This window comes from Eubalaena glacialis, chromosome 18 (assembly GCF_028564815.1).
Source record: "Eubalaena glacialis isolate mEubGla1 chromosome 18, mEubGla1.1.hap2.+ XY, whole genome shotgun sequence".
Taxonomy (NCBI): domain Eukaryota; kingdom Metazoa; phylum Chordata; class Mammalia; order Artiodactyla; family Balaenidae; genus Eubalaena; species Eubalaena glacialis.
The window spans coordinates 54,027,244-54,047,009 of NC_083733.1; the positions used below are offsets into that span (position 1 = coordinate 54,027,244).

Below are 19,766 nucleotides of genomic sequence, written 5' to 3' on the forward strand. Positions count from 1 at the left end.
TCTGTTTATGTAGGATGATGCCTATCAATCCGTTTCTTAAATGCATGGGAAATGTATTTCCCTAATTATTAATTATTTGAGTTATTTTCATATGAGTTTCTTGTCCAGGGATGTTTTGCTTACAGTTACTTTTGGTGTTTGTGTTTTTGTTCTTTTGCCTATTTATCGTTTTTGGCTTAGTGATTTGTAATATTGCTCAAATATATCTTTTGCATTCTAATTTTTTGCTTGTTTTATATGGCATACTTATCTTCTCCAGAGAGTTAGAACCCCCAGATACTATGTGGTTTTAAAGTTTTGTGGTCCTGCAAGGTGTTTGTGTAGATTTGTTTTGTTTTGTTTTCTCTTGATTTTGTTTTAATGGTAGATGTTTTAACTTTTCCATTGTCATCAAATGTTTGAATTCTTTTTGAATTTCTATTTTGTTTTGACACAACAGATTTCCCTAAATACCTTTTGCAACACAATTCCTTTAAGGAGGCTTTTCACCTCTAGGCAGTACCAGTCGGCATCCAAATGAAATGAGCATTTTAAATATTTCATAAAATATTCTAACCCAATCTTATCAGTCTCTTAAATTTGTGAGGCAGCTTTAAAAGTAGGAGAAAATCTACAGCTATTGCAATGATTATAAACTGGTCACTAAAATTAAGAGGGTTTACAACGCTGCTATTACCATGGCTTCAATTGGGTTTTGTATCTATTTATAATTTTCCTTTTTATTCCGTTCAGTGTTGTCTTACTGTGTTTTGGCAGTTGGAAAATCAGTAGACCTTTGATTTTAGCAATCTTCCCTGACTCAGGAAAAACAGAGAGACAACAAAAAAAAATGAGACAGTTAATAAGGTTGCAAATCTTAGCTACTCATCACCTCTTTCTTACGACAGTTGACCTGGTTATATAATCAAAGTGATCAAAAGCCACTGGTTATTAATTTTTATAAGAAAATTTACCTGTTATATTTACATACATTTACATCACTGTCTTTCATTAGATTTTAATTTTTGAGATTGGTGTCTTGCCCAGTTTTGCATGATCAGCAGTAGTAAGTAAGGTGTTTTCTCATTGGGTATACTGAGCTATGTTTTCTTTACATATTCCTTATTAGTAATTTATTTAAGTTAGCAGTTATTAAAAGTATGTAACTGATAGATCATTCATGTCCTACAGAGTAAAAGAATGGGTCTCTGTTGTTACCCTTTTTATTAGGATACTTGCTGTTTCATATCTTTGAAACAGTTCAATTGTATTATAATTATTAATGTTGTTATTAATAGCTCACTCTACTTACTGAGCTGTCATGTGACCACACTGCTGATTTGCTCTTCTATCCTACTCTACCTGGTTATTCTGAGTTACCATCAATGCTGATTAATTTCCCTCCTCTTGCGTAGTACTCCAGAGCTACTTGCCCTACACTTCTTTGTGTGTTTTTAATATTTTTTGCTTGCTCGAACAAATTAAAACAATGAGCTATCCAAACCTTATATATGGACTTAAAATTAATGACAGAAATAAAATAACCATGTGGCTTGACACTTATTTTTTGAATCATTAATGAATAAATGAAAAAAAAATACAACACATCCTTATTGTCTCCCTTATTTGTAATTACAGCTACATTTTGTTCACATTACATTAACATTTTGGTCACATTACATTAACATTTTTCTTTGAATTTTGTTATGAACTCCTGTCACTTCACAGACTGCTAATCTGATAAACCAAAATGTAACTTTTGGTACTTTTTCTTGGTGCTCAAATTGATAAAATTTATTCCTTTCCATTTTCATTTGCTCCTTTATCCTTTCCACATTTTCCCTAGCCTACTTGGAAGCTTTGGGTTCTTTCCCCAAATACAAGGGGATGTTCCAGACCTATCCTGTTTATTGCTGTCCTGACCATAAAATTAGCTACTGCAAAGAAAGGATTCTGGTTCAATTTAATGGTGAAGAATTCTAATTAATAAATTTAAAGGGAATGAGGGAAATAGGAAATCACCATAATAATAGTGGTAATTATATACAAAATCCATTGATGGATGGTAAGAGTTGAAGGTGAAAGTATAAGGAAAAAATGGGATATTAGAATTGTCTCAAAGTATCTCTCCCAAGTATTTAATTACAAAGATAAGACATTGCACACACCCCTTTAACCAAATAATCACCAACAGTGAGACATTGGCATCAAGGTGATGCACTAAGAAGGGCAAACGCTTGGGTAGTATTCTCACCAAAACATGCGTAACTATTTTCTAATAATGAGGGAACTGCAGGCAGACCCAAAATGAATACCCTTTTGTAAAATAACTTGCCCAATACTCCAAAAGTTCATAACTTTTCTAGGTCATAAAAGGTAAGGGAACTAAATACAATGCTGGATTGTGGATTCAATTTTTGGAACATTAACAGAGAAAACTTGATGAAATTCAATCAAATCTGTCATTTGATTGATAGTATTGTTCCCAATGTTAATGTCCTGGTTTTGATCATTATACTACAGTAGTGTAAAATGTTAGTATTATGCAAACTGGGAGAAGGGCATATGGAAGCTCTGTAGTCCTCTTGCAATTCTATTTTTTTTTTTTTCTTGCAGTTCTTAAGAATAGAATTTTTTTTTTAATACTCTGTTTCCAGTCAAAATGGGAATAATAGAGGCAGGATTTACCTTCCTGCCTAAAATAACAAAACGCTAGATAAAATATGAGAAATAAAGGTTTTCAGACATTGGACACCAGGCAACACAATGGTAATGCCTAAGAAAGTATAAACAAATGTGATCCATACACTTGACCCAGCTTACTGCCTAGAGAGCATTTCCACATCTCAGCACTGTGAGGGGGAATACAAGGGGAGCTTTGTAATCTCCCTAAGTAGACAAGATGGAGCTGAGAGTCCAGGGAGGCAGTGATGGCTAGAGTCTGCAGGGCAGAGTATTGAGCCAAGTTCTAATCAGTGCATGGGATCAAGGAAACCACGTGAGGCCAGCAAAAGAAATGCTTAAGAGCACAGGTAATCCTTGGAGCTCACACAGAGCCAGGGATAGTTTGTGTCCCCATCAGCAAGAGTGGTAAACCTCATAATTTATAGGGCACTGGTTAGATTACTCAAAAAGCTATTGCCTCAGTAGAGAGGTGAGTTAGCACTAGATTAAGGCTTTCCTAGTCCCACCTAGCAGAGCTTAAAGCAAATCTTGAACAAATTGTTTCCAGGTAACATAAGTATATTACAGAACAAAGTTTGAGTATATTTATAGAAATGCAAAAATACCAAGCACATTGAAGGTAACTTTCATAATGTCTGTAGTAAAGAAATTTTACCAGAAGTGTAAATAAGCAGGCATACATGACTATAATGCGAAAAATCAATAGAAACACAACCAGAACTAGAAATGACAAAAATAGATTTTGTATTTGATAATAGACACTGACAATACAAAAGTCATAACTATATTCTACATATCCAACAAGGAAGAGAGATTGATCATGTTAAGTACCAATGTGGAAAATATTTAAAAGACCCAAACAAATCTAGAGGTAAAAACAACGTCTGAGACATAAAAATACAGTTGCTAGGGTTAATAGATTAAACATTGCAAAAGCAAGCATTAGTAAACTTGAAGACATAGCAATAAAAACTATATAAATTGAAACAGAGAAAAACAGACTGAGAAAATATGAGTATCAGAGAGCTGTACGACAACTTCAACTAGCCTAATTACGTGTAATTGAGATCCCTAGAAGAGAGGAAAAAGAACGGGCAGGGGACGAAAAAATAATTGAAGAAATAATGGCTGAGGGACTTCCCTGGTGGTGCAGTGGTTAAGAATCCACCTGCCAATGCAGGGGAGATGGGTTCAAGCCCTGGTCCGGGAAGATCCCACATGCTGTGGAGCAACTAAGCCCATGCACCAGAACTACTGAGCCTGCGCTTTGGAACCTGTGAGCCACAACTGCTGAGCCCACATGCCATAACTACTGAAGCCCATGCACCCTAGAGCCCATGCTCTGAAACGAGAAGCCACTGCAACGAGAAGTCCGCGCACCACAATGAAGAGCAGCCCCCGGTCACCACAACTAGAGAAAGCCCGCGTGCAGCAACGAAGACCCAATGCAGCCAAAAATAAATCAATCAATAAATTAATTAATTTTTAAAAATAATGGCTGAAAACTTTCCAAATTTCATGAAAATTATAAACCCACAGGTCCATGAAGTTCAACCTATCCCAATCACAAGAAACATGGGGGACAAGGGTTATTACTCCAAGGGAATCATAACGAAATTGATTAAAATCCATGCCAAAGAGAAAATCTTAGAAGCAGGGAGGGGGAGAAATATCCTGTATGTGCAAAAGAACAAAGATAAGAAACCATACTTCTGGACATGATGGAGTAAACACATTTTGCCCTATTACTCTCCACTTATTAGACTTAAAATCCATGGAAAAAATACATGAAATAAGAAGAATCTGAAAGTTGGAGTAATGAAGGCCCAACTCTATTGACCTTGGGATTCAAGTAACAACCCAGCCCAGTGGTGAGTTCCCTGGCGGAAGACTGGGTGTTTTGTTGTTTTTGTCTTCCCATATATTCCTATCTGAGCACCAGAGACTTGAAATTAGAAATACCACCAGGTGCAAACAACTACCAAAACACCAAACAATAACAAAAAAATAAAACACCCAAGGTATGCCTACTTCTCCTATACAAAGGGCTGAGAAGGTTGCTGCCCTGCAGAACAATACCCTGTTGACAATGCCAACTCTACATTAGCTGAACACTTTAAAAATGCCAATCTTTCACACTATTATGCACAACAGCTAGCAGCACCATCCTCCCTTCTTGCCAGTAAGCATCTGCAGAGGCCTTGTGTGTTCACAGCCTAAGATCCCAGCCCAGCAGTAATGCCTCTTCTCCCAAGCAATGGGCATATGCAGATGCTGTGTGTGTGAGCAGAGACCTGACTGCCATCCTGGCCCATCAATAATGGGCATCTATAAAGATCGTGTATGTGAGTAGAGCATTGACTGCCAACCTAGCCCAAGAACCATGAAGCACACCTCATTTCCTGGCTGGCAGACGCATTAAGAGGGTGTAAGTACAACTGGGGCATTGACTACTGTTGCGACTTGGCACTTACTGGGTGGTGTTCCTCCCCTTACTATCTGACAGGCATTAACAGGGGCAATATGTGAATTATCACTCCAATGAAGCAGTAACAAAGGTCCTTTCCCTTTCCAGCCAGTGGGGGCTCCAAATACTATGTGTGTAAACAGAGCCATGATTAAATTCCAGCTTATCAACAAGTAACAAGATTTACATAGGAACCAGAGTGTCTTAAGATTATAACCCAAATCATTGGGGTACAGTCAAAACTTACTCATCCTAGCAAGAACAAGGAATATTCAACTTGAATGAAAAAAGACCAAAACAAAACAAAAAAAACCGAGATGACAAAGATGCTGGAATTATAAATATTTTAAAGTTACTATATAAAAATGCCCAAATAAACATGGAATGCACATAAAAACAGAGCTCCAAAATACATGAAGCAAAAATTGACAATTTCACAATAGGTAGAGCCTTCAAAGTCAGTTTCAATATCAGCTAGAACAACTAGGTAGTTGGTCAACAAGAAAATAGAAGACTTGAACAAACTATAAATCACTTAAATAATAGGCATCAATAGAAACTCCACCCAATAAGAGCAAAATACAGATTGTTCTCAAGCATATACATGTAAAACATTCTCCAGGATAAAACACACTGAGACATGAAACAAATCTTAATAAATTTAAAAGGATTAAAGTCATACAAAGTATATCCTTCAGTCACATGATATTAAATTAGAAATCCAAGAAATTTGAGAAATTCACAGATATTTGGAAATTAAACACATTACTAATTAACCCTAAGGGTCAAACAAAAAAATAAGGAAAATTAGAAAAATATTTTCAGATGAAAATGAACCTAATGAGATGCATATAAAGCAGCAAATAGAGGTAAATTTATAGCTGTAAATGCTTATATTTTAAAAAAGAAAAGAGAAAAAAAAATCTCAAATCAGTAACCTAACTTTGCAGCTTAAGAAGCTAGGAGGAAAAACCTAAAACAAGAAGGAAGAAGGAAATAATAAGGAATAGATGAGAAATAAATGGAAGAGACAATAGAAAAAATATATAAATGAACCCAAAATTTGTTTCTTTAAAAGATCAACAAGGGACTTCCCTGGTGATCCAGTGGTTTAGACTCTGTGCAGGGGGCGTGGGTTTGATCCCTGGTTGGGGAACTAAGATCCCACATGCCCCATGGCACAGTCAAAAAATTTTTAGGGGCTTCCCTGGTGGCGCAGAGGTTGACAATCTGCCTGCTAATGCAGGGGACACGGGTTCGAGCCCTGGTCTGGGAAGATCCCACATGCCACGGAGCAACTGGGCCCGTGAGCCACAACTACTGAGCCTGCGCGTCTGGAGCCTGTGCTCCACAACAAGAGAGGCCACGATAGTGAGAGGCCCATGCACCGCGATGAAGAGTGGCCCCCACTTGCCGCAACTAGAGAAAGCCCTCGCACAGAAACGAAGACCCAATACAGTCAAAAATAAATAAATAAAAATTAAAAAAAAAAAAAGAAGAGAACAACTAATTAAAAAAAATTTTTTTTTTTAAAAATCAAGTAAAAGATCAACAAAATGACAAATATTTGGCTAAAACCACCATGAAAATAAAAAGGGAGAAGGTACTAAAATCCAGAATGAAAAAGAGGGCTTAACTACCAACCTCACAGAAATATAAAGTATAATAAGGAAATGCTATGAATACCTGTATCCCAGCAAATTAGATGACTTACAAAACAAATTCCAAAAAAGACAAAATCTACCAAAACACAAAAAAATGGATAATCTGAATATGTCCATATTTGTTAGAGAAAATGAATAACAACCTTCAAAACAGAAAGCATCAGGCACAGATGATTTCACTGGTGAATTCTACAAATGTCTAAGGTAGAAATACTAATTATCTGTGATCTATTCCAGAAAATAGAATGATGTCCTAACTCATTCTATGAGGCTGTCATTACCCTAATACCAAAATCAGATAAAGACATTGTAAGGAAGGAAAATTACATACCAATATCTCTCATGAATATAAAAACAAACATCCTCAACAAATTATTAGAAAATCAAATCCAACAAATGTAGAAAAGTAATTACATACCACAGTCAAGTGGGATTTCTCCCATGCTTGCAAGACTGGCTCAACATTTCAAAATCAAGTATTTAATCTATCATATCAGTAGGCTAAAGAAGAAAAATCATATGATCATATCAATAGATGCAGAAAAGGCATATGAAAAGATTCCATACTCATTCATTATTAAAACCCTCTCAGGAAACTGGAAATAGAGGAAACTTCTTCAATTTGATAAGAACATCTACCAAAAACTAACAGGTAACATCATATTTAATGGTGAGGAACTAAAGGCTTTCCCTCTAAGAGCAGGAACAAGGGAAGGATATCTGCTCTCACCACTCATATTCAATATTGTACTGGAAGTCCTAGCTAATGCAACAAGAAAAAGAAACCGTATACAGATTGGGAAGTAAGAAATAAAGCTATTTGCAGATGACATGGTTGAATGTGTAAAAATCCTGAAGGATGATCAAAAAACTCATGGGACTAATAAGTGATTATAGCCAAGGTTGCAAAACATAAGGTTAATGTACAAAAGTCAAGTACTTTCCTATACACCAGCAATGAAAAATTGGAATTTGAAATTAAAAACACATAATTATTTACATTAGAACCAAAAAAGTACTGAGGAATAAATCTAACAAAATATGTACAAGAGATATATGAGAAGAACTAGAAAACTCTGATGAAAGAAATCAAAGAACTAAATAAATTAATATTCTATGTTCATAAATATTAAAAAATTCTATGTTCGTAACCCAATATTGTTAATATGACAGGTATTCCAAACTTGACCTATAGAGTCAATGCTATATCAATTAAAGTTACAAGTTATTTTGTGGATATTGACAAACTGATTCTAAAGATCATATGAAAAAACAAAGGACCCAGAATAGTCAAACAATACTGAAGATGAAGAAGTTGGAGGACTAATACTATCAACTTCAAGATTTACTATAAAGACACAGTAATCAAGACAGTGTGTACTGGCAAAAGAACAGACAAGTAGATCAATGGAATAGAATAGAGAGCTCAGAAATAGATCCAAACTAATAGAGCCAACTGATTTTTGACAAGGCAGCAAAGACAAATCAATGGAGAAATGTAACAATCAACAAATACTGATGGAACAACTTGATAGCCACATTAAGAAAATGAATCTGGACCAGGCTTTACAACTTAAAAAAAAAAAATTCAAAATAAATCATGGACCTAACTTTACAGTGTAAAACTAAAAAAAAAAAACAAAAACAAAAACACAAAAACTTCTAGAAGATAACATGGGAGAAAATCTAGGTGACTTTGGGTTTGGCAATGATTTTTTTTAGAAACACCAAGAGTACGGTCCCTGAAAAATAAAACTTGATGAGTCAGATGTCATTAAAATTAAAAACTTCTGGGGCTTCCCTGGTGGCACAGTGGTTAAGAATCCGCCTGCCAATGCAGGGGACATGGGTTCAAGCCCTGCTCTGGGAAGATCCCACATGCCACAGAGCAACTAAGCCCATGAGCCACAACTACTGAGCCTGCACTCTAGAGCCCGCATGCCACAACTACTGAGCCCACGTGCTGCAACTACTGAAGCCCATGCACCTAGAGCCCGTGCTCTGCAACGAGAAGTCACCGCAATGAGAAACCCGCGCACTGCAACAAAGAGTTGCCCCCGCTCCCCGCAACTAGAGAAAGCCCACGCGCAGCAACGAAGACCCAACAGCCAAAAATAAAGTAAAAAAAAAAATTAATTAGGAAACATCCTTGTATGCAAGGAAAAAGAAGGTATAAGGAATTGAAATACATTTTGTTAAGGGAAAAGAAAGTAATTTTGTCTGAAAGAGAGGTCAGATAGAGAGAAGAGAAATGGACAAAATCTGGAGATAAAAAGGAAATTATAGAAGGTAATGGAAAAGAAACCCCGGGCAAAGAGTTTAATGTGTGATCAGGACTAAGATTAGAATAAATTTAATTAAGTAAATGAATTTTAATATTAAAGGTAAGGTGGTGCAAAACTAGAATTTGTTTCCCTCTCTGTTAAGAGGACAAAGTTTTCCTGGAATAATGATCTGCTTTAATAACAGATTATAAAAGTTTCTTTGCCTTTTAAGTAATCTGTTTTAACTATCTGTATTTGCCTTTGAAATCTTTTATTGTCACTTTAGTTAAGTGAAAAAGTATTGTTTCACAGCACCTATAATCCTATTTGATGTTTTTGACAAACTTTCCAAAAATCAACTTCTAAATGAAGTGTTATTGACATGAAATAAACTTGACATTTTCCAGAGGTCCCCTGGAACATCTCAAGAGATTTGTTTTCTCTCCTTATCAGAGAAAGATATTAAACTAATTAGGCTTATTTGGTATATTAAAGAACATGGGAAGCATTATCAAATGAGTGGTGATAAACCCTCTTAGGATATACTGTATGGATAAATATTAATATAGCTATTCTAGAAATTACATGGAATTCCTAAAAGTCTGGTATGTTCTAGTATAATGTTATCAGTCATAATTCTAGTTATTATCTTTAATTGTTCTATGTCACAGAAGTAACCAAGTTTCTTTGCCAATTGCATTGTAATCAGATCTTTAACCATGCCTTTTTAAGTCTTTTGTCATTTATAGGCAGTTATTGTACTCTGATGCTTTTATAAAAATGCTTCATCTTCAAGAAGATTCATAGAAAGGACCTGTTGACAAGTACAGGTTTCTGATAATTTTTACATCATACCACTGAACTGGGTAAGAAATTAAAGAATTCTAATGGAAACCCTGATGGCTTCATAAAACTGTTAACAAAAGAGCAAGATCAACAAGAATTAGCTACATAGGGCTGAATGATAGTTTTTATGACTTTTTTGTCTGAAATATTACTGGCTTTTAATCTTTGTTTTCCAGATATAAGGAAACCCTCCCCCTTAAGCTAATTATAACTGACAGCAATTTGGTAAACTATACTTTTGTAAGCACAGTAGAAACATTTATCTTTTCTACCTGATCCCTCCAGAAACTGGAAACTCCTAGGTTCCCAGCAGCCTTACCAGGTAAATAAGGAAGGCCACCTGACGGGTACAGGAATTTTGAGTTATTTTGGGGACCTTGAGAAGGGAGGAATTCATCCAGATCTATACCCATCACAGGTGGCAAGTCCTTGGCATGGCTTTCCTGGCCTTAAGAGGCCTTTTAAAAGTTCAATCTGAGATTCCTTATAAAAAGTTCCAGCACAGCCAATTTAAAAGAGCCTGTAGGATGAATTACACTTATGTAAATAATCAGGCTAAGTTTATTGAAACCAAACTTACTTTGCAAACAGTCTTAATCTGACTATCTTTGGTAGAAATGAGGATAATTATAGAGAGAAAAATTATGGTTTAGTGATATTACTTTATGTATGTTAAGTTCTAGTGTTGTTAATTGCTTCTGAGGGTTTGTGTTTACTACCTAAGACTCACTTCCTGGATGACTCCTTGTTACTATGTTGTGTTATTACAAAAGTTTAATTGAATTATTAAAAGACATTCTAGGTTTGTTTCTGAAGCTTATCACAGTAGTCTATCTTTAGATGAAGATCAGATGCCCTGTGACCTACAACCAGGAGATTATATACATATGAAGAAGCATCATTTAAAGCAGCAATCCCCAACCTTTTTGGCACCAGGGACTGGTTTTGTGGAAGACAATTTTTCCACGAATGGGGTGGGAAGGGGGAGGGGGATGGTTCAGGCAGTAATGAGAGCAGTGGGGAGCAATGGGGAGCAGCAGATGAAGCTTCACTCGCCCGCCAGCCACTCACCTCCTGCTGTGCGGCCCGGTTCCTAACAGGCCACGGACCAGTACAGGTCCACAGCCCAGGGGTTGGGGACCCCTGATTTAAAGGACTGTCTCCAACCTAGATGAAAGGACCCTTAAACTAGTTGATGTGCAGCAAAAGTGAAGAAATTCACTCTTAGAATCATATTTCCCACTTAAAATGGGCCCCTACACTGTACTGGTCTATATAGAGGACTGCTGACCTCAAACTCACCTTAAAACAATGCTCAAACAGAGAGGAAATGACACACCAGGACAAGAAGACAACATCAGAAATAGAGAGCTATCCCAAGATGCTAGACCTGACTTGTATGATTATTTATAGTGTTCTCTTGATCTCTTGGACTTTTGCATATGAATCAAATGTTTTCTATTACAGGCAAATTTCTATACAGAGTTTAAAACTTAATCCAATTGTTGGGCTTATGGTCAATTACCTATGTCCAGTACTTTTGGGTTACCTTGGTGGATTTCTCCTCTCCAAGGCAATGATTGGATAGTCCTCAGGAAATTTATTATAGAAGAAAGAAGTTATAGTTCTGTTCGGGCCACTATTGATATTACTAGATCGGACCCCCTCAGTTGGCCAATCAATCATACTTGCTCTGACCCTGGACATAAATATGAATTTTCTTTTAAAGTTACTCAAGCTCAGAGAAATGAGCTAATTTCAGTGAAAGAATATAAACTCCTGATTATTAGGAGGGACCCTCCCTCAGTCATGGGATGGATTTATATGGCTAATACCAGGCTATGGTTGTTTAAGTTTAAGGGAACAATTTGTTTATTGGGAACAATTAAATCATACTAAAGATAACCAGCCTAATAACACTAGGAAATTGGGCTGAGTGCCTTATGAACAATGCTTATATATCATTACCTTTAAAGATAGCGATTGGTAAGGAACAGACTGGGTCAGATGACTGGGGATATACTGGGCCACACCTAATGGAAGCGCTTGGTTTAAATTCTTACTTATGATCTTATCAATGCTACTAGCTGTATTACTTATACTCTGCCAATTTTATAAAATTATTGTTTTTTGCATTACCAAATGTGACTGAGCCTCCAATAAAGATAATGATGCCTAAGCAACCTGAAACAATTAACTAAATATAGCTTTACATATACATATAAGATCAAAATGATTGTAGTAGTGTAACCCTAGATATGGGAAGAAGCAGCAAGAGGGAATCATTTCCTAGACCATAACAGACTAGTAAGACAGATGGTACAGAGACTTTTATGACTACCATTAACAATGCCTAGTCCAGTAATAGCACATTGAGTGGCCCATCAATGAAATCCTCGCCAGACCTAGGAATGAGCCTTCCTAGCACCATGGGACAAATTGGTCACAAAATGCCTCCCAACCCTTGGTTGAATTTATGACCAAAAGGGGGAAATTGTAAAACAAAAAATTGTTGTCCACCATCCAGTTCTACAAGAATCAAGCCATTAGCCACTATAGTCACTGACTTACATCCTGAAAGGAATTCAGGATGAGTCACTCTGTGCTCTGCAAAAATGGGCCTTTAGATAGTTAGAATTATTTCAGGAGAATTTTTAAATGAACTTGGATTCTTGCATCTTCCCATACTTAGAAAAGCACTAAAATCATTACTTGAGATATTTGTTCCTCGTGACTGGCAGTAACCTTCTACCGAGATGTATCCTTAACTGCGTGTACCCCTTCACCTCTTCAGGGTAATTTCTCAGAGCTATCTGAGAGGTTATCTCCCAAGGTATAGTGCTCAGTAAGTCCCCAAATAAAACTGAAACTCACAGTTCTCACGTGTGTTTTTATCTCAGTCCACATTACAATGAAAAGAATTAAAATGCTACTACACATTTCATGAACCTATAGGTAAATTTTGTTTTGTTTACCAAAAACTTTCATACAATATATACCATTTAAAATCCTCTATTTTCATTTAATATAATACTGTAAATTCTCTTATGCTTCCTTTCCTAGTAAATACATGGTTATAAGATGGCTGCTCCATATGCAGCACTATATCCACTTTCCAGGAAGGAAGGAGAAAGGAGGAAGGCCAAAAGAATACATACCCACTGAGCCTGCCCCATCCCCACCCCTTTAAAGAACTAAGAAATCCAATCTAACAGCTTTTGTTTACAACTATAAGGGAAACTAAAACATGTTTTTTGTTTGTTTGTTTTTGGCCGTGCTGTGCGGCTTGCAGGATCTTAGTTCCCTGACCAGGGATTGAACCCATGCCCCCTGCAGTGCAAGCGTGGGAGTCCTAACCACTGGACCACCAGGGAATTCCCTTCCTATTTGTTTTTTGTTAAGCTGAGCACACTGCCCCTTCGAACAAAAATCTGGATTTTTATAGCAATAAAGGAGAGAATGGATATTGCGTTAGTCACACATGAAAAAACAACACTGTCTAATATTAAAAATATTTTCAAATAACTTTCAATTATGTGGGAAGTTACAACATCACTTAAATGAAAGTATTTTAAAAATATATATGTATACACATGTGTGTATATATACGTGTGTATATATATGTATCTACATGGTTACATATATGTACATATGTAAAATCAGAATACTCAGCATACATATTAATTTTTAAAAGTACGAATGCAAGGAAGATATTTCCAAAGAGAAATAGTGAGTTCCAGTTTACTTCATGGGTCTTTGTTAGGAGTTAGCCAAGAAAGAAAAAAAATCACCTCCTGAAAAAGTAAAGCATTTTACAAACAAAGAGAAAATACCAAGCCACCTTATGTACGACTTTTAGATGTCACAACCATTATTTTCTCCTCCTTGGAGATCTCTCTTGGAGAAGGATATGTTAGCTAAGCAGCAGTAGGGAAAGGATGGGGTTAAAGCACACCAAAGTGTGCTTTGTTTTGCAGAAACTGTTAAATTGCAGAAAGTTCCAAACGCCAGATGTTTCAAAAAGGTTACAGTGCAAACAACCAACCAAAACATCTGCTTGCTTGCAGTTTTTGGCAACCTAGAGTAACCTCTAGCTCTTTACCATGCCTGCCCTTTCAGGGCTATGCATGCCCTCCAGGTTTAAAACTTCCCCGTCCAGCTTTGGAGAGACAGTACTTTGAGAGCTAGCTCTCTGTCTCCTTACTTGTCACAAGTAATAAATGCTTCTGCTTTACTCAAAAGTACTTGGTGTGTTGACTGGCTATGCACCACAAGGGACAGACCCATTGAGCCCGGTAACAGAGATGGGACAAGGAGACAACAAACCTTTCTTGAGGTCCAGATGACAAGGTCACCTTGCTCACTTGCCCCTCCCTGACCAGGGGAAGGCTATCAGAGGAGACCCGGGCTTCCATCTCAACCTCAACGTCATAGAGAAGAATCAGGATTTTTACAGGGGCAGAGCCATCCTGTGTCTCATACATGACTACATGTGACACAGTAACTGACACAGTCTCCCCAAATTCACACATCCAGTGCTGCATAGTCACACACCCACCAGTAGACACAAAGTTAACAGCCTCAGTCACAGACTCCCCCTTCCTTCCGCACACAGTGCTACACAGTCACAATCCCCACTAGGGCGCAGTCACAGAGGCACAATAACAAAGCTCCCTATGCCTGCACAGAAGAGGAATACATGATCCCACAGAAACAATCCACACACCCACCACAGGGACAAACAGTCACAGGTAACCCACACCAGCACACAGTATTACACACGGTCACACATTAACAATCATACCACGGAGATTCAGCCACAGAAAGCTACACACACACGGTATCACACACAGTCAGAATAACACACACATCACTGGGACACATAGTCACACAGAATTTCGTAACCGACACACCCCTCCCCAACCCCGTCCGTTCCGCCTGAACAGACTTAATACTCAGTCGCCATCCCCGCCCCGAGCTCTGGACGTGTCACCTCCAATCTCCCGTGCGCGGCGTCAGCCGCCAACAGTTCAGAGACTAACACCCGACTCCCGTACAGCTCTGCTCAGAGCCTCCGGCCGGAGAACGCGGCGACCTCTGGGAAATGTAGTTCAGAGCCGCACTCGCGAGGGACAAGATGGCACTGGGCTTGAGCCCTGCCAAAGAGATCCCCACAATCACTCCCTGCCTCACCCCTACTCCACCCCAGCCTCGAACCGCGCCCTGGAGTCTTCTGGCGCTCCTGGCGTAGCCTTGCACCGTGGCTCCTAGTTGGAGTCACCCTGGCGTGCTTGAACTGGGCTTATTATAACCCAAGGCACACCACTGCCCTCTTCCAGAGGTAGAGTTAGCACAGATAAAGTGTTACCTAAGTCCTGAGGCTCAGCCTACGTACACTACTCCCCCAACCAGGAAAACAGTCCCACAAGCTATGGTGGAGCTGAGAAAGCGCGAAAGCTGACTCGAAAAGCCGACTCGAACCACTGAAACTTCTGGGAAATGTAGTCCACAGTCAAAAAAAAGTGGACAACCGGCCAATATCCACTGATTCTGCCCGGTACTGAGCCCAGGCTTGGCGGAGCCCAGGAGACCTCTGGGAATGCTCGCCAGCCTGGAGTGCGCAGGCGCAGGCGCAGGCGCAGGCTTTCCGGCTCGCCATCGTCGTCTTTGTCTGCTGGTGAGTTTGGTTTTGGCTCAACGAAGCGCAGATCTTGTTGCGGGACCTGGGTTTCTGGTTTTAGAATCCGGTCGGGTAGGCTGTAAGGGAGGTTTTGTGGAGCCTACTACCGGGCTGGGGAAACTGAAGGGGAGGAATCGCCTCCTGTGACGTGCAGTGTTCAAAGCTTCTGTGGATGGGGGCAGGGGTACAGAAGGAAACGGGCGGGTTCTCCGGCGGGTGACAAAGGTTGTGAGGGAGTGTGAGAGGGTTGTAGAGTTGCAACCTGTATGGTTCCAGGTTTGTGAGTTTGGGTGGCATTGTGAACTTAGTGGGGTAGTACCATGTAAACCTCACTTTTCTAGTTTCTGAAATAAGGATGCATTTCTCTGGAGCATCCGTTTCTGTGAAAGATGAGAAAGGGAAAAGGCTAAAAGCAGACTCATTGTGAAGTAGAAAACAAAATCAGCATTCCTTTTTTTTTTTTTTTTTTTTAAAGAGGAAAGATTTCCGGGAAACTTGTTATTGGTTGTCTAGACTCCTTGTAGGTATTGAATTTTCTTAATTCTTTGAAGGAATTTTGGTAAGGCTGCTTTGAGAAGTCCTGGACTAAGGAATAGCTTTAAGAGGTAGTTTCCACTAGTGCAGACAGCACGGACGGAATTGGGAAGCAAGTTGTCCTGTCTTTGGTGCAGAAATCAAGCAACGGATTTAAGACTCCCTGGTTTGTCAGTGAGCTTGGCAGCATGGCAGTCTGACTCCTAATTTGACCAGGTTTTCCCCAAACGAAATGGCCTTTGTAAATGTAGCGAAACAAATTTTTCTTTTATCTACAAAGAGAATGTCTTCCAGTATTTTATCACATTTAACATATTTTTCAATAAAACGAAAAAGAAAAGTACCACAGTACAAAAATTCATGTATAGAAATAATAGCTTTGATACATACAGAAAAGAAGACTAATTTATTTACAATAGCAACAAATCAGATAAAACACCTAGGGATAAACAGTAAATGTATAAAACCTTTATGAAGATTATTTTTAAATGTTAATGAAAGACCCAAAAGAAGACTTGAGCAAATGGAAATATATACTGTATGTTAGATAGATTTTAAAAGTCTGCAATGTATTTTGTTACATGAAGAAAGTAAAGTGTATGTTTGGTGTAATACACTACTTTTTTTAGTAAGTGGGGATAGGAATGTATATTTGTAGTTACACAGAAAATAAAAATAGCTTTGAGGGGATGCAGCAGCTAGGGCACGGATAAGAATCACATTTTTGCTTGAGTATTTTGTACACTTCCATTTTTAATTGGGATGGAGGAATTAGATTTCTGTGTTCACTCCATTCCTTTTCAGGTGTTTATCACTGCCTCATTCTTGAATGTTTCCTTGATTTCCATAATACTTTTCTCATTTTTATAATTCCGGTCAAAACCAAGGAACAACTCCCCCTCCCCCCCCAAAAAAAGAAAAACCCTCCTTTAGTGACTTATGTTTCTGTTTTTCCCTTAAATATTAGTGTTCTTAAGTTTCTGACTTTGATCATTTTTTTTCACCTCTAAGAACTCTATGAGCAACAAAATTCCACTGCTGTGGCTTCAGCTGACACAGGACTAACAAATGATCATTCCTATTTGAGGCCTGTCCTGAGCTCCTCATGCGTATATCCGACTGCCTAATAGACAGCACCATCTGGAGGTTGCATAGGAACTTCAAACTCATGTCCAGAATGTCATACTTATGTCTTTCCTCCTGCAGTTTGCCTCCATCCTTTCCCCCTTGTGTATTACCTGTTTTCATCAACTCATAGCACTGTCCGGGCAGATTCTAAGCATACTACATTGGATCAAGCTTGTGAGGAAGTATGATCCTTTTATCTGTCATACCCCATTACAAATTGGAGACCATGATCTTTTCAATACACATAATAAGTGAGAAATATATATATGTTTGCTGAACCAATGAATTGAATGACCATATAATTATAGGACGCTTAAAATATTTAATTTCTCCTAGAGTAACATAACCTAGGTAAAATATTAGGCTTCTAAAAATTTTAAGAACTCTGATTCATGAATTATTTCAGAGTCACTCCCTTTATATTTTATCCATATCACTCAAGGTTGGCGACTTCACACTTATGAGAAAAGTGTTGTTATGATACTCAAAACTGTGACTGTGACTGTTCAGTCAGGAGCAAGGCTACAAGTGACACCTGCTCAAAGGTACCCGTACAGGTTGTGATTCTAGAGAACTCTAGCAACTCAGTCTTGTAGTTTCTCTGTATAACCTAAATTCTGAAAATACAATACCTTCTGTTTCTCATTTTTTGAAATGTATGGAGCCTTTAAATGGTATAATGAGTTTGACCTGAGATGCAAATTACAAATACTCTTTTTTCCATGTGTTCACATGTATGTATGTGCTCCCGTTTCTAAGCCAAAGGGTCAGCGTTACTTTGTTCTTATTCATAAGCCAGCTTCCTTGTGCATCTCCAGGAGCTGCACTTTCCTTATCCTTCAACTCCTTTGAGGGTCTAAGGGCTCAGCCTGAATTCTGGGATGCTGCTTTGACCTTCAGCAGTAACATCCAAATCCTATGTTAGTATTTCGAATTTTAAAGTCACCAGTTCAAACAAGAAGAGCAATGGATGATTGAGGAAGAAATGTAAAGGAGGTGTTCTCCAGGTGAGTTAGGAAGAACCCAGCAGGTATGAATGGAATAAAGGCTCATTACAGTTATTCAGTGAGTTTGCAACATCTGAAACTTTTTTTGAGGAGATTTTCTTATCAGCCCCCATCCTTTGGAGTGAAAATTGCTAGGAATTCTTTAGATACCTAGGTAACATTTCCACCTGTTCTTCCTGGATTGGTGCTCTTCTTTTCTCAGATTCTGGAGGACTGGGTGCCTCTCTAGCCTCTGTTCTGGATGCCAGCCTCTCTACCTCATTTGCAGTCTCAATTTTAGGACTTCTACAGCCTAAATTTCGTGCTTCTTTCTCTAACATTCTCCATTTTTTACTTCTCCCTATATGCCTAGACTCCTTTCCTTCATTCAGTCCTTCTTGCCAAGGATTATAGATCTGTAATCTTTCAAAAACTAGCACGTAGATTCTTTTCTTTAAAACTTAACTATCATTCCTCCCTCCTTCTATCGTTATATACCTCAGAGTTGAGTTTTAGCCCCTTATCCTTATTTCTTACTGTCTTCTTACCTCCAGATATCATAGTATAACTCTTTTCCACCTCCTGCTTTTTAACAATAATGCAGGCTTGGAAATGAGTGCTGACTTCCTACTAGTTCAACTCCCTGTTACTTTTAAAGAGAAATAGTACTATTATTTTTAAACTCTAATACATATACTTGATAGAAATTAAAAGACTAGATATGTCTCCTTATTCCTGGCTCTCAGTTCTCCATTTCTGCTCCCTGGAAGCAGTAATTATTAACATTGTATGCTTCTAAATGTTTTATGAGTATACAAGGAGACTTTCAGGCAGAGCAGTGACATGATTTGACTGTGACAAGATTACTGTGATTGCTATGTTGAGAAGAGTTGTAACATATATCAAAATGCTCAAATGTTAAGCAAACTCAGTGTATTCTGTTTAAATGGTGACCTGTTAAGAGCAGAGGTTGGCCACTATACCCTACTATGTGTTTTTGTAAAAAGTTCATTCATTTTCTTATGGTCTGAGACTACTTTCAGGCTACAGTGCCTGAGTTGAGTTGGCATCTGCAGATACATGATATGTAAAGCAATGAAACAGGACTAAAAAGTGTTATCAATCATGGTAAAGCTAAGTGACTATAATAAACCCCAAAATGTGCTGGTTTAAGGAATGTAGGAATTAATTTCTTGGTCACATATCAGTTATGTGGTGAGTAGTCAAAATTTGCATGGTAGCTTTGGTCTTTGTGGTACTTTAAGATCCAGATTTCTTCCAGGTGTCTCTTTATCATTTAGTTGTGGTTGAAGCTGGATCAACAATGCATCCTGGTTCCAGCCTGGTAGAGGAGAGAGGAACCACCACTCTAGGGTGGGGGGGGGGGTGTCAATAAATTATTTTGTAAAGGACCAGGTAGTAAGTTTTTTAGGCTTTGTAAGCCATAGGATCTCTGTTGCAACTACTCAACTCAGGCATTATAGCACAGTTAGTTTGCTTAGCATTACAGCATTTTGATTTATACTTTGAAAA

General features: G+C 38.1%; 1 protein-coding gene across 3 annotated transcripts in view; it reads left to right on the forward strand.

Annotated features, from left to right (window-relative positions):
- LOC133078912 (zinc finger protein 260) overlaps window positions 1-19,766 on the forward strand; it is a 52,853-nt gene that overhangs the window by 21,188 nt on the left and 11,899 nt on the right. For 2 of the 3 annotated variants that reach the window (XM_061174122.1, XM_061174121.1), the window contains exon 1: window positions 15,501-15,582. The exons of the other annotated variant lie outside the window; for it this stretch is intronic. The gene's annotated coding sequence lies outside the window, so the exon portion shown is untranslated. Of the gene's footprint in view, window positions 1-15,500; window positions 15,583-19,766 lie in introns of those variants that run through there. 3 annotated transcript variants of the gene reach the window in all.